This window comes from Tupaia chinensis, unplaced genomic scaffold, assembly GCF_000334495.1.
Source record: "Tupaia chinensis unplaced genomic scaffold, TupChi_1.0 Scaffold000674_2, whole genome shotgun sequence".
In the NCBI taxonomy this organism is placed as follows: Eukaryota; Metazoa; Chordata; class Mammalia; order Scandentia; family Tupaiidae; genus Tupaia; species Tupaia belangeri.
In genome coordinates this window covers 1,969,650-1,984,741 of record NW_006160198.1, presented here as the reverse complement: position 1 = coordinate 1,984,741, position 15,092 = coordinate 1,969,650, and the positions used below count along the sequence as shown (strand labels likewise).

General features: G+C 38.3%; 1 pseudogene; it reads right to left on the bottom strand.

Annotated features, from left to right (window-relative positions):
• Nucleotides 1-12,722: 12,722 nt before the first annotated feature.
• LOC102490970 (ATP-dependent RNA helicase DDX18 pseudogene) lies at nucleotides 12,723-14,867 on the bottom strand (annotated as a pseudogene).
• Between the last annotated feature and the right edge of the window lie 225 nt (nucleotides 14,868-15,092).

Sequence of the window (15,092 nt, the reverse complement as noted above, 5' to 3'; positions counted from 1 at the left end):
GTGAGTGAAAGGAAAGAAGTGTTTGGAAATGAGGTCAGAGAGCTGGTATGCAGGGCCATGGCAAAGCCATTCGTTGTCAGTCTGCATCAGGCAACATCGGACTATGGGGCCTGCAAACTTATGTACTGTTTACTCCAAGATTTCAGGATGATTGCTGTACAGAAGGATTTATTTTTCTCAAGAAATTTGGACCAAAGAACAAAATAGCATATTTTAAGTTCTGGGTATAGATTGCTGTGAAAAATTAACTGGTTATATGCATTTATTGACTATTGTTTATGACATAAACAAAGCTGCTCTTCTTCTATAATAAGAAGAGTTGGTAATATTGTACCTTTCTTATTTTCCACCCTCAATATTATTATACTATAAAGAGCTGAATATATAATATACTGCTGAGAGGGTAATGAGCAGGATTCAATCACACATTTAAATGAATTTTTAAAAAAATCTGAACCGTATCCAAGTTCTTCCATCTAAGCATCACTTAAGAATCTGTTTGTTCAGTTGAGTTTCATCTCTGCAGCTGCCAAGGCACTTCAGTTCTGCCAGCTCGACTCTCTGATTGCAAAATAAAGGGTGGTCACTTAACAGTGGATGTGAAAAATAAGAGTGTAATGTGAAAGAACGACATTATGAGAAATCCTGATAATAGAAAACTGGAGGCTTCCCTCTTCTGCATCCCCTTAGCCTGAGGGCAGTTAATTTTGAGAGGGTATTCTCACCTTCCTCAAATCTAAGCAGCCTTTGGCGGGGTGTATGTGCTTTTTGGAAGATGGATGCACTTCACTGCAGCTTACATTCATAAATATTTTTGTAGTATAATAGCTTGTCAAAACAAATCTGTGTTTTCCATTTGTGAGTGTGTGAGTGTGTTAGTATATGTCTTCATCTTTTTGTCCATCTAGAGGTAGAGTACAAATAATTTACTTTCCTCACCATGAGTTTTTCCCTATAGTATATATTTGTGCAGAAGAGAGTCTATTTCATAAGAAATAGGTAAACAAATGGCCATATGGTGCGTGGGTGCAGTCCTTATATCTGCGTTTTAGTGGTTCTGTGTCTGCTGAAATCATGTGGTTCCTATTAACCATTTTCAATGGAAAATCCCCTCTGAGGCTTGTCGTTAGCTATGTGACAACTGGAGAGGAAAAGTCAAGGTGATCATGTTGAGAACAGCTGTGCCTGTGGGAAGGTAGCATTGTGTTCAAAACACAAGCGCTAAGGTTTACTGAATCTCATTGCTTATCACCTGGGTGATGTTAAGTGGCTTTCTTAACTTCTCTGAGTCCCCATTTTCTGTTTCGTGAGATGAAACTAATGCCTACTTCCTAGAGTGCTTGTGAGGATTACGTGAGATAATGTAAGGGTAGTGTGTAGGGTAGTGCCTGCACCTGCTAAGTGCTCTGTATACGGTAGCCATTTTTAAGATCGTTTTTTTTCTCTGGCTTGTTTCATTTTGATGGCACAGCATGTAGACTTGGCATAAAGCAGCAGTCTTTCTGATACGTGGAAACACAGGCCTCCAGAGGATAGCACATCAAGCCCTGCAACTCAACACGTACCTTCCTCTGAATTTTTCACAATATTTTTCTCTCTTCAAGGAAACCTGGAGAAAACATTTTGCTGCTTGCTGCCTGAATTGGCCAGCAATTCTAGTTTCCAAGGAGATTGTAAATGGATGTATTTGTGTATGCTGATTTGCTTCAACTTTAGAAGAATTCCTCAGGGAATTCTTCAAAAGAACCAGAACATAATGGAAATGTTTTTTCTCTTTTTTTTCATGAGCCATAGAAAAGTGTGTGTGCATGTGCGCGTGTGCATGCATGCGAGTGCGTCTCCTTGGTAATTTAAAAGTTACCTAGAAGTGGTCAGGCAAATGGAAACATTTGCAAGTGAAAGATGTATCTTCCATGATTTCAATCTTATATGTCCTCTCAAATTAATTTATCTGTCTTTTTTTTTTCTATTTAGAAAAGCATCTAGTGCAATTTGGAATTGTAATTAGGATATTCTATACCAGCTACAGAGCTTGATGTAATTCTCTGGCTTCACTATGGTTACTTCACAAAGGAGGTTGGAGCTGAAGTCTATTTTTCTACTCTAGAAAACTCCATAGCACCAATACAGTGTCTATCCTCAATAGGTATTCAATACTAGCTAATCAATAGTAAAGGTTTCCTTCTGGCACAATGAGGCCATTAGTGCTTGGGGCCAAGAGTTGTACATTGCTGTTTTAAACAGTATGGATCGCTGAACAGAGGATGCAGCTTTCAAAGGCTCTTGTTTCCAATTCTAGATTGACAACAATGGCCTGTATGACATTGACTCAGGGCTCTCAGTCTCTCTGCTTCCATTCAATCAATTATCAGATATGATGATAAAGTTGATATGGCTTCTAGTCAAGCTGTTAGGTTTTTACATACTTAAATGTTGAAAATTTTAATTTAGAGCTCAGGGTGATTCTTTTCAAAGAACATTTTTATTTTTTACATCAACTATTAAGTAGCCACCCTATTTTCTCCATCAGAGAATTGAGCTGGTAGACCTTTTGTTCCATGAGTCCAGGATTTTATTCATTCATTCACTCCTTATTCATTGAGTGGCATAGTGTGGTATAAAGAACGCAAGCTTCAGAGTAAGGAAGATTAGGATTTGCATCCAGCTTCTCTCACTAGCTTTGTAATCTAAGCAAAATTATTTCACCATTATGAGATTCTATATTAACATCTATAGACATAGGTTGTTGCAATGATTATATGAGAATACATAAAGGAAATGCCTTCATAGTGAATTGCTTGTGCATAGGAGATGTTTTATCAACCTAAGTTACTCTCCTCCTACTCTGTACACTGATACCTTACTAAACAATTCACATAGTTCTTATCCTCCAGAAAGTTTACAACCTAGATGCGAAACATATAAAAAGGAATCATTATAACACCAATATGAAGCAACAGCTCTCCTGGTCCTATTTTAAAATGAGGCTATGCATAGTTTGGGTGAAAAGAATGAGTGGTAATCAGGGTTCAAGAAGAAAATCTAAATAAAATATGATTAGCAGTCCAACTCAACTTCTTGTACTGGAACTATGCCTTTTCCAATACCTTCTTCACTAACTTAAGTTAAATTATAGACAGACTACAAATCTATCTCTCTCATAGCATTTGCTAATCAAGGAGATTATGTTTAGCTATGGTAGTTCTGTTGGATTAAGTACTAGTAAAGAGTTCATTATCTCAACTACTTCTAAATAGATTAAATGCCATATTAATGTGTTTCTAATTTCATTATCTTTAATATTTTTCATTCAAAATGTATGCAATGGGTTGAGAGTGCTGGGGGATACACCAGCCCCCACAAGCAGATTTGTTACCACCCCATCTGCCACCCCAAATGCTAAATCCCAGGAACACCACTGCTTTGCAGTATGTTATATTTTACAAGACTTTGAGGAAAGAGAAACACAGAAAGATACTGACAATCACTGCAAGGCTAGAGAGACAGAGAGCATAAGGTTAGAGCTAAAACTTCTGAAAAGCAACTGGAGTGTTGGAAAAAAGGAACAGAGGGAAGAATTGAATACGTTTACCAGAGAATTAATGAACAGGCTAAAGGTATTTATGTAGGCAGAGAACATATGGAAAAGGGGGAAATGAATCGTGGAAGAAGGCAGCAAGTCTTATCACACAAGTTATTTCATCTTGAGAAATGTGTTTATGTGTGTATCTTTATAGACAAACTAATTTTTCCTTATATTTATGATTGGAAGAAAAATCTAGCCTGTACTATATGAAAGAGAAAAAAGATACCTACCATGAGGTCATCATGATGTTTAGTATGTCATAAGTGCTATATCTAAACGTTATCATTACCTGCAATTCTGTAGCAAATACAAGAAAAAAGCCACAGAGCAATGGGAGCATTTGCAGAGAATAGAGATCTGTGTGAATATGGTAATCTCCTCTACTCTTTGGCACTTTTATTTCCCTCACCCTTCGTCCTTTCCTTGCTATCATGTTAAGTGATTGGTGTTGCCAAGGCCCAAAGAGCTTCTGCTATCGGTGTCTTATACAAAAACGACTGTGGAGGAAATGGGAATTTGGGAAAAACTGCTGACTTTTGAAAGACAATGACATGACAGGTTTGAAAACTTCTGCAACTTGGGACTGGCTGTACGGATAGAGAGGGGAAGACATCTTGTCCATAGTCTCTCCTATGAAGAATATCTCATCTCATTAAATGTAATTATAATGTTGGAAATGGAGTTAAGGGTTGTATATGGAACCAGCGAGAATGGGAAGAGATAAAGCACATGAGAGGAAGCTGAGAATGATATAGGAACAAAAAAACTGCCAAATAAGGATTAGAGCAGTTGAAAAACTGGCTGACCCTGAAAGATACAAGAAAAATCTCCAAGAAGATAGGTCTCCAGGAGGCCAGAATATGGCCACAGATGGAACTGGTGGTCAGTCTACAAATTCGACAACCTGAAGTTAGAGCTGAACAGCCAAGATGAGGTTGAGTAAGAGCAGGAACAGGATCTGGAACTGTAACCCCTTGCAGGTATTCTCTATGCAATTAGTTTAACAAGGCCTGTGCATTGGTACTCTACCCTGCTCAGTTAATTCAACAGATAGCCTTAAAAAGTCTCTTTCCATAATGAGTTCATAGCTAAAAAACCTCTAGATATGTAGGGATTTTTTTTCAAAGATGGAAATAAAAGGGAATCATTTTACACAACCAAACACTTGATAATCTCAAAAATATAAAGGAGTGAAAGTATCTATGTATGAATACATACATAGATAGATATACATATAGATATGCAGGTGTACATTAGAGATACTGAGGGTTCTGTTCCAGATGACCAAAATAAAACAAATATCATAATAAAGTGAATCACACACATTGTTGGTTCCCTAAAATATATAAGTTATGTTGTTCCTTTCGGCCGGAACCGCCATCTTCCAGTAATCAACCAAAATGACGAACACAAAGGGATAGAGGAGAGGCACCCAATATATGTTCTCTAGGCCTTTTAGAAAACATGGAGTTGTTCCTTTGGCGACATATATGCGAATCTACAAGAATCACTGATAAAAAACAACCATAGACTGAAAATTGAAGGACTGGGAAAATATTCCATGCAGATAGAAAGCAAAAAATAGTTGTAGTCACAATGCTGATATCAGACAAAATAGCTTCTAAGACAGAAATTGTAGGAAGAGACAAAAAAAGACACTATATAGTAGTATAAGGGCAAACCTACATCTACTAAGAAGATATAACTCATATAACTATCTATGCACCCAACACTGGAGCACTCAAATACATGAGAAAAGAGTATTAGATCTAAAGGGAGAGATAGATTGTAACACACTAATCACTGAGAACCTCAACACTCCACCTTCCCTCAGGACTGATCATCTAGACAAAAATAATAAGCAAAAAGATATAGTATTTGAATGATACCATAAACATCTATTAATATAAAACATTTCACCCCAAAACCAAAAAATACACATTTTTTTCTCACCTTCACATGGAAAAATTTTCAGTATTAATCCCATGATAGGGCACAAATTGAGCCTTTATAAATTCAAAGGTATACAAAAATATATCCAGCATCGGGAACCAGCAGTTAGCGTAATGGCTATGTCGCTGGACTCCCACGTAGTCGACCGCGGTTCGTGTCCCGGACCAGGTGGCTGAAAACTCACGCCGGGCACATGTGTGTGCGTGCCCAAGATCCTGAGAGGAGAATGGAGGAGAAGGGATTGCGGCGTGACCATCCCCCCGGGGGGGGTGATTTCTCGCTTTCTGTCTCTATGTTTCTCTCTGTCTGGCGAGCACATGAGCCCTATAGCGAAAAAAACCTCTCCCCAAAAAAAAGAAAAAGAAAGAAAGAAAGAAATTATGTTTACACTATACTGTAGACTATTAAGTGTGCAATAACGTTTTTAAAGTACATACCTTAATTTAAGAATACCTTACTGCTAAATAATACTAATGATCATCTGAGCCTTCAAAGAGTTATCTCGTTTTTTGGGGGGATGGGGGGAGGAAGTTTTTACTATAGGGCACGTGTGCTCATCAGAAAGACAGAGACAGAAAGACAGAAAGCAAGAAATCACCCCCCAGGGGGGATGACCACGCTGCAATCCCTTCTCCTCCATTCTCCTCTCGGGACCTTGGGCACACACGCACACACACCCAGCATGAGTTTATGTCATTGAGTCCAGGACTCGAATCACAGTGGACTACATGAGAGTCCAGCGACATAACTGCTGGTCCCAAGTTGTAGTATTTTTGTTAGTGGAAGTCTTGCCTTGATGTTGATAGCTGCTAACTGATCTGTTAGTGGTCATTGAAAGTTGGGGTGGCCATAGCGATTTGTTGAAATAAAACAACAATGAGTTTCTGCATTGATTAGCTCCTTCTTTCATAGACGATTTCTCTGTAGCATATATGCTATTTGACAGCATTTTACCCACAGTAGAACTTCCATTAAAATTGTAGTCAATCCTCTTAAACCTTTATTTACTAAGTTTATGTAATATTCTAATCTTCTGTGGTCATTTCAATGATGTTCACAGCATCATCACCAGGAGCAGTTCCATATTAAGAAACTATTATAGGGACCAGCAGTTAGCATAATGGCTATGTTGCTGGACTCCCATGTAGTCAGCCTCGGTTAGAGTCTCGGACCCGGTGGCTTAAATTCACGCCAGGCACGTGTGCGTGCATGCCCAAGATCCCGAGAGGAGAATGAAGGAGAAAGGACTCCAGCATGGCCATCCCCCCTCTCTGTTTTTCTGGTGAGTGCACGTGCCCTATAGCAAAAACCTCTCTGAAAAAAAAAGCAAAAAAGAAACTGCTATATTTGCTCATCCATTAAAGTCTTATCACAAGATTTTTGGAATTTAGTTATATCTTCAGGTTCCACTTCTCATTCTAGCTTAGCTCTCTTGCTATTTCTACTAGCTCTGTAGTTATTTCCTCCACTGAAGTGTTGAGCTCCTGAAAGTCATTAATGAGAATTGTAAACTGCATAATATGATTTGCATAATATTAAAGTTTTCCAAAATCCTGCTAAAATTGATGTATGGATCTCCTCCCATGAATTGCAAATATTCTTAATTGTATATAGGATGATGAATTTTTTCCAAAAGGTTTTCAGGTGTCTTTCCTTCAGAGGAATCACTCTCTATAGAAGTTATAACCTTCCAAAATGTATTTCTTAAATAATAAGACTTAAGGGCCAGCAGGTGGCATGGAGGTTAGGGGGACTTGATCCCACATGGCCAATTTTGCAGTTCAAGTCCCAGACCAGTGGCTTTGTAATCATACCAGGCATGTGTACATATATGCCCAGAATTGCAGGAGGGGAGTAGAGGAGAAGAGACTGGCATGACCATCCACCCAAGAGAGATTTCTCACTCCTGCTTCCTCTGTCTCTCTCAGGCAAGTGCATGCAAACTAAAAAAATATAAAATAAGACTTGAAAGTCAAAATTACTCCTTCTTCCATGGGGTATAGAATAAATACTGTGTTCATAGACATGAAAAACACATTAACCTCCTTATATATTTCCATCAGGGCTCTTGAGTGACCCTGTGCATTGTCAATGAGCAGTAACATTTTGAAAGGAATCCTTTTTAGAGGCAGCAGTTCTCTTCAGTGGGTCTAAAATAGTCAACAAACCATGCTATAAAAACAAGCACTGTCATTCAGGCTTTGTTGTTCTATTTATAGAGCACAGCCAGAGTAGATTAAGCATAATCTATAAGGGCCCTAAGATTTTGGAATAGGAAGTAAATATTGGATTCAATTTAAAGCCTCCATCTGCATTAGCCCCTAACAAAAGTCAGCCTATTCTTGAAAGCTTTGAAGCCACACATTGACTTCTCATTGGCTGTGAAAGTTCTAGATGACATCTTCTTTCAGCATAAGGCTGTTTCATCCGCACTGAAAGTTCATTGTTTAGTGTAGCCACCTTCATCAATTATCTTAGCTATATTTTCTATATAACTTGCTGCAGCTTCAACATCATCACTTGCTTCATCCTGCACTTTAATATTATGCATATGACTTTTTTCTTAAACCTCATAAACTAACCTCTGCTAGCCTCAAACTCTTTTTCAGCAGCTTTTTCACCTCTTTCAGCCTTTGTAGTATTAAACAGAGGTAGGAACATTTTCTGGATTAGGTTTTGGCTCACAGAATATGGTGATTGGTTTGATCGTCTATCCAGACCACTACAAATTTCTGGCGAGCACATGAGCCCTATAGCGAAAAAAACCTCTCCCCAAAAAAAAGAAAAAGAAAGAAAGAAAGAAATTATGTTTACACTATACTGTAGACTATTAAGTGTGCAATAACGTTTTTAAAGTACATACCTTAATTTAAGAATACCTTACTGCTAAATAATACTAATGATCATCTGAGCCTTCAAAGAGTTATCTCGTTTTTTGGGGGGATGGGGGGAGGAAGTTTTTACTATAGGGCACGTGTGCTCATCAGAAAGACAGAGACAGAAAGACAGAAAGCAAGAAATCACCCCCCAGGGGGGATGACCACGCTGCAATCCCTTCTCCTCCATTCTCCTCTCGGGACCTTGGGCACACACGCACACACACCCAGCATGAGTTTATGTCATTGAGTCCAGGACTCGAATCACAGTGGACTACATGAGAGTCCAGCGACATAACTGCTGGTCCCAAGTTGTAGTATTTTTGTTAGTGGAAGTCTTGCCTTGATGTTGATAGCTGCTAACTGATCTGTTAGTGGTCATTGAAAGTTGGGGTGGCCATAGCGATTTGTTGAAATAAAACAACAATGAGTTTCTGCATTGATTAGCTCCTTCTTTCATAGACGATTTCTCTGTAGCATATATGCTATTTGACAGCATTTTACCCACAGTAGAACTTCCATTAAAATTGTAGTCAATCCTCTTAAACCTTTATTTACTAAGTTTATGTAATATTCTAATCTTCTGTGGTCATTTCAATGATGTTCACAGCATCATCACCAGGAGCAGTTCCATATTAAGAAACTATTATAGGGACCAGCAGTTAGCATAATGGCTATGTTGCTGGACTCCCATGTAGTCAGCCTCGGTTAGAGTCTCGGACCCGGTGGCTTAAATTCACGCCAGGCACGTGTGCGTGCATGCCCAAGATCCCGAGAGGAGAATGAAGGAGAAAGGACTCCAGCATGGCCATCCCCCCTCTCTGTTTTTCTGGTGAGTGCACGTGCCCTATAGCAAAAACCTCTCTGAAAAAAAAAGCAAAAAAGAAACTGCTATATTTGCTCATCCATTAAAGTCTTATCACAAGATTTTTGGAATTTAGTTATATCTTCAGGTTCCACTTCTCATTCTAGCTTAGCTCTCTTGCTATTTCTACTAGCTCTGTAGTTATTTCCTCCACTGAAGTGTTGAGCTCCTCAAAGTCATTAATGAGAATTGGAAACTGCATAATATGATTTGCATAATATTAAAGTTTTCCAAAATCCTGCTAAAATTGATGTATGGATCTCCTCCCATGAATTGCAAATATTCTTAATTGTATATAGGATGATGAATTTTTTCCAAAAGGTTTTCAGGTGTCTTTCCTTCAGAGGAATCACTCTCTATAGAAGTTATAACCTTCCAAAATGTATTTCTTAAATAATAAGACTTAAGGGCCAGCAGGTGGCATGGAGGTTAGGGGGACTTGATCCCACATGGCCAATTTTGCAGTTCAAGTCCCAGACCAGTGGCTTTGTAATCATACCAGGCATGTGTACATATATGCCCAGAATTGCAGGAGGGGAGTAGAGGAGAAGAGACTGGCATGACCATCCACCCAAGAGAGATTTCTCACTCCTGCTTCCTCTGTCTCTCTCAGGCAAGTGCATGCAAACTAAAAAAATATAAAATAAGACTTGAAAGTCAAAATTACTCCTTCTTCCATGGGGTATAGAATAAATACTGTGTTCATAGACATGAAAAACACATTAACCTCCTTATATATTTCCATCAGGGCTCTTGAGTGACCCTGTGCATTGTCAATGAGCAGTAACATTTTGAAAGGAATCCTTTTTAGAGGCAGCAGTTCTCTTCAGTGGGTCTAAAATAGTCAACAAACCATGCTATAAAAACAAGCACTGTCATTCAGGCTTTGTTGTTCTATTTATAGAGCACAGCCAGAGTAGATTAAGCATAATCTATAAGGGCCCTAAGATTTTGGAATAGGAAGTAAATATTGGATTCAATTTAAAGCCTCCATCTGCATTAGCCCCTAACAAAAGTCAGCCTATTCTTGAAAGCTTTGAAGCCACACATTGACTTCTCATTGGCTGTGAAAGTTCTAGATGACATCTTCTTTCAGCATAAGGCTGTTTCATCCGCACTGAAAGTTCATTGTTTAGTGTAGCCACCTTCATCAATTATCTTAGCTATATTTTCTATATAACTTGCTGCAGCTTCAACATCATCACTTGCTTCATCCTGCACTTTAATATTATGCATATGACTTTTTTCTTAAACCTCATAAACTAACCTCTGCTAGCCTCAAACTCTTTTTCAGCAGCTTTTTCACCTCTTTCAGCCTTTGTAGTATTAAACAGAGGTAGGAACATTTTCTGGATTAGGTTTTGGCTCACAGAATATGGTGATTGGTTTGATCGTCTATCCAGACCACTACAAATTTCTCCATATCAACAATAAGGCTGCTTTGCTCTTTTATCATTCACTGAAGTAGCACATTTAATTTCCTGCAAAAATAGTTCCTTTATATTCACAATTTGGCTAACCATTTTGCTTCAGACCCCTAGCTTTCAGCCTGTCTCAGCTTTCAACATGCATTTCTCATTAAGTTTACTGATTTCTAGTTTTTAATTGAAAATGAGAGACATGCACCTCCTCCTTTAACTGGAGCACTTAGAGGTCATTGCAGGATTATTAATCGAACTAATTTCAATATTGTTGTGTTTCAGGGAATAGGGAAGCCTAAGAAGAGAGAGATGGGACAATGGCCAAGCAGTGAAACAATCAGAACACTCACAATAATTAAGTCTGCCATCTTATGTGGGTGTAGTTTAGGCTGCCCCAAAATAATTAAAATAGTAAGTCAAAGACTATCCATTATAGATCATCATAACAGTTATAATAATAATGAAAAATCTGAAATATTATGATAATTACTAAAATTAACACAGGAAATGAGTAGATGCTGTGGAAAAAAACGTCATCGGTAGAATTGCTTGACATAAAAAAGCAGTTTTATGGAGTACAGTAAAATGTATAAAATGATGTATGTAATCCCATATTTTTTCTCCACTTCACTTATTTCTCTTGCCATACCAATTCAAATCCAGTTCTCCAAGCCTGAGTCAGACCCAAGTCCCATCTCTTTCAATTTTCAATCTGGTTGCTCAACCAGATTTTCCACTTAGGAACTTCTAAGTGTCACACTATGCTTTATACATATTTTTGTCAAGTGTTTTCATTATTTTCTCTCCTAACAAAACTTAAAGCCCCTTATGAGTTGAAATCAAGTCTTCACTGCGTCTGGCAAAGTATAAAACAATAGATACGCAGTAAACATTTCCTAGGAACTTGCTCACTTCACTTCAAAATGTCCAGTTGTATATTTTTACATGTATTTTGCAATATGCTAAAATAGCATTACTTGCATTTTTTAAGGTATAGTTGATTTCATCTTGTATCACAGATCAGATGTGAAGTCTTAACTGATATGATCCAGTTACAGAAAACACTTCATTTTCATTTCATTTAAGTGAATATCAACTGAATATTCTCTGCAGGGATAGAATTCTCACCTGGTAGCTACTTTTCCACTTCTTTCTGTTTCTATAAACTTCAGTGAAAGTCATAATCATAATATGTGGAGATAGATCACCAATCTTAGTGACAGCAGTATCATGTCTCATCACCTAAACAACATCTTCAACTCTTATTACAGTAAATAGACCAGATAAACAGTGATAGCTACTGTCCTGTCAAGAATGTGCTCTCTCATTTTTCATAATAAAAAAATTTCAGAGAACTTAGGAGAGTAGATTACAGCATGGCCATCCCCTTTAGGAATTTCTTTCTCTGTCTCTGTCTCTGGTGAGTATATGCACTCTATGAAAAAAGAAATCTAAAAAAAAAAAGGTTGAAGTTTTATGTTGACACTGTGAGGTTTCTATGTTTTTTAAGTGCAAAAAGAATTATAATAAACCAATGACAGGACTGACTGTAATGGCACAGTAGGTAGGGTTCTGCTTTGTGATGCTAGACCCACAGTGAATATTCAATTTTGGATCTCTGGTCAACCTGAAATGTTGGGTGTGCCCATGCACGCCTATGATCAAGGGTGGCTGGGAGGTTGGGAGAAGGATCACAGCATGGCAAGAGTCTAGTGGGAGTACCTGTTTTTCTCTCATGAAAGGAAATAAATAAACTTTAAAAACAAAATGATGATATTATTGGGGGGGACTGGATATATTTAAAATTAAAATATTTTATCCTCACAACAAAACCCAAAAATATTCTTTGCTTTACTCTCGGGTGACCAAGAAAAATTAAATATTGTTTTATGCTCCTAAAATAAAAGAGACTTGTTGGAAATTACAATGCTCAGTGCTTACAACCAAAGTCAATTTTTTTTGCTGGATCAGTCCAAATTCTAAAGGCTGCAAAAATTCCTTTGTTAGAGAAGGGGGCAAATTCATTTCAGAACAAAGTCATTATATGCTGAAAGAAAGGTGTATCTTCCATGAAAGAACTGCCTGCTGTTGAATGATTTCCTGCTAATGGTTTTTATAAATTTTGTACTTCTTGACTTTCTTGGTTTTCTGGTGCTGAATCTACTGCCTCTTCTTTTTTGATGCTTCCCTTTATTGCTGCTCATGTTCATATCAACAAAAGGAGGCACCTTGAAACCGAATGACAGAGAAACTTGAGACACATTTAGGTTATTAACATTAAAGATCTGCCTCAGAGAACAAGAATCATACACTCATAAGTATGACTTACATGCTTCTTGGGCTGACTTGGGAAGAAAGTAGTCCTTTTCAATCCATTTTTCAAGCTGAAACTGAATAATGGCCAATTCACTTAATGGAACTTCGTTTTCCTTCAAGTAACAAAAGAAACTCAATTCTTCTGGACACAAAATGAGCAAGGCATGCCCTCTTCTGTTGAAGCCTCTGGTTGTTCTACCCAAATGCCGACTCTCTTCCTTAGTGTCATCTGGAGGGTCATACTGAACAATCCAGTTGACTTCAGAAATATCCAGTCCTCTCGCTGCCATGTCTGTACATAATATTTCTGAATCTGGATTGCAAAACTGGAAGAATGTGGCTGTATGGTTATTTTGTTTCTGCCTTCCTCAAATGGCCCTGACAGGCAAATCAAGATAGTCCTGCAATTTGTAATGGCATTCTACAGACTTACAGATCAAAAAGAAAACCATCAGTTTCGCTCTTCAGTTCTTCTGAAGAACTCTAAGTAGGAAAAAAGAAAATCTCTTTTTGGAGGGACAAACAATATATCCCTGCTCAAGACCATACAGTGTTGCAGTAGCCTTATCATCATCAACACCAAAATACAGTGGCACATTTTCCACAATCCTTATCAGGTTTTCAAGTTTCCAAGTTCGTGTGGCAGAAAAGAGCATAATCTATCTACCTGTTGACAGGTGGTTAATAGTTTGCTTTAATTCCTCTTCAAATCAAACATTCAAGATACAATCCACCTCATCCATAACCAGACACAGTAGTTTAGGATTTGGGGATGATTTTGTTTTTATTTGTTTTGCGCTTGTGGTGCTTCAGATAAGGTCTTGCTGTGTCATGATCTTTCTGTCTCGGCCTCCTGAGAAGCTGGGACCACAGGTCTACACCTCCATGCCTGGCTCCTTCAGACAAGGTCATACTATGTTGTCCATGCTGGCTGTGAGTTTGCAATTCTTCTGCCTTAGGCTCCCAAGTTGCTGGGATTACAGGTGTCCACCATATATCTGGCTTTTTAGGTTGGGCCAGGAAGTGAATTTGGGTTTTCTATGTGGTCTTCTCCTCCCAAATGGCAGAATCCAGTGAGCGCTACCACATCTGGACCAGTTTTTTATGCATAAACTCTGGGGTATTCTACATATGGTTCAGGAAACATCCTGGTGTGTCTACAAAGATGATGACCCTATTTGCAAGATTCTGTTTTAGCAGATTTATTTCTGTCACCCACTTCACCCACTATTAACCAATATGTATGAACATGGTAAGTCATTATCTCCTTAATAACACCAAAATTCAACATGACCAGAGATCTGGCAGGAAACAGAATAAGGACTCCTGTTTCATTCCTGGGCATGAACTTTAACTTAACATTGAGTTCAACAAAGGGACAAGAGATGTCAGGGTTTTGCCACTGCAGATCTCTGCAAGCTGCTTGAAGACTCCTGTATTCCAGAAGTAGTTTGACACTTTCATATTAAATTTCAATCATATTCATAAAGCTCATTTAATTTATTGCCTTCAAAAGTGTTTTCATTGACAAGATTCTTTAAAGAAGCAAATGAAGTGTCCTCAAGCGCTCCTGTCAGTCTCAGGGGCAGGCTGGGAACTTCATTGTCATCTTCTTCATTGTCTGGCTTCTCCACACTGCTTTCTGTTTCTTCAGGAGCCTTGGTGCCTTCTTCTTTGGCTTACTTTTTTCATATAAAGTCCAGCATCATGTATTTTTTCTTTTTCTTTTTTGATTCATAATTAAGAGACTTTCATTGCTGCTTCTCCTTTGGTTAATATGGTAGATTTCAGGGTAGGGGTGTTTCTTTAGACATGCCTCCATCTGGGACTTCTGACAAGTCCATATTCATAGTGTTGTAGGGATTTTTTGTATGCCTCACACTGTGTCTTCAGACACATTCTCATTTTAAGTTTCTGATAGGCCCAAGGTACCCAACAGCTTTGGATTTCACTGCTGCAATTTAAGGCTCTACTTCCTGATCTTCTTGAGCAGGCTTTTTGTCAATAGGCAGGATATGCTGGAGAAGCACCTTCACCCTGGCACCTCTGCACAGATCTTCAGCTCTCCAAGATGC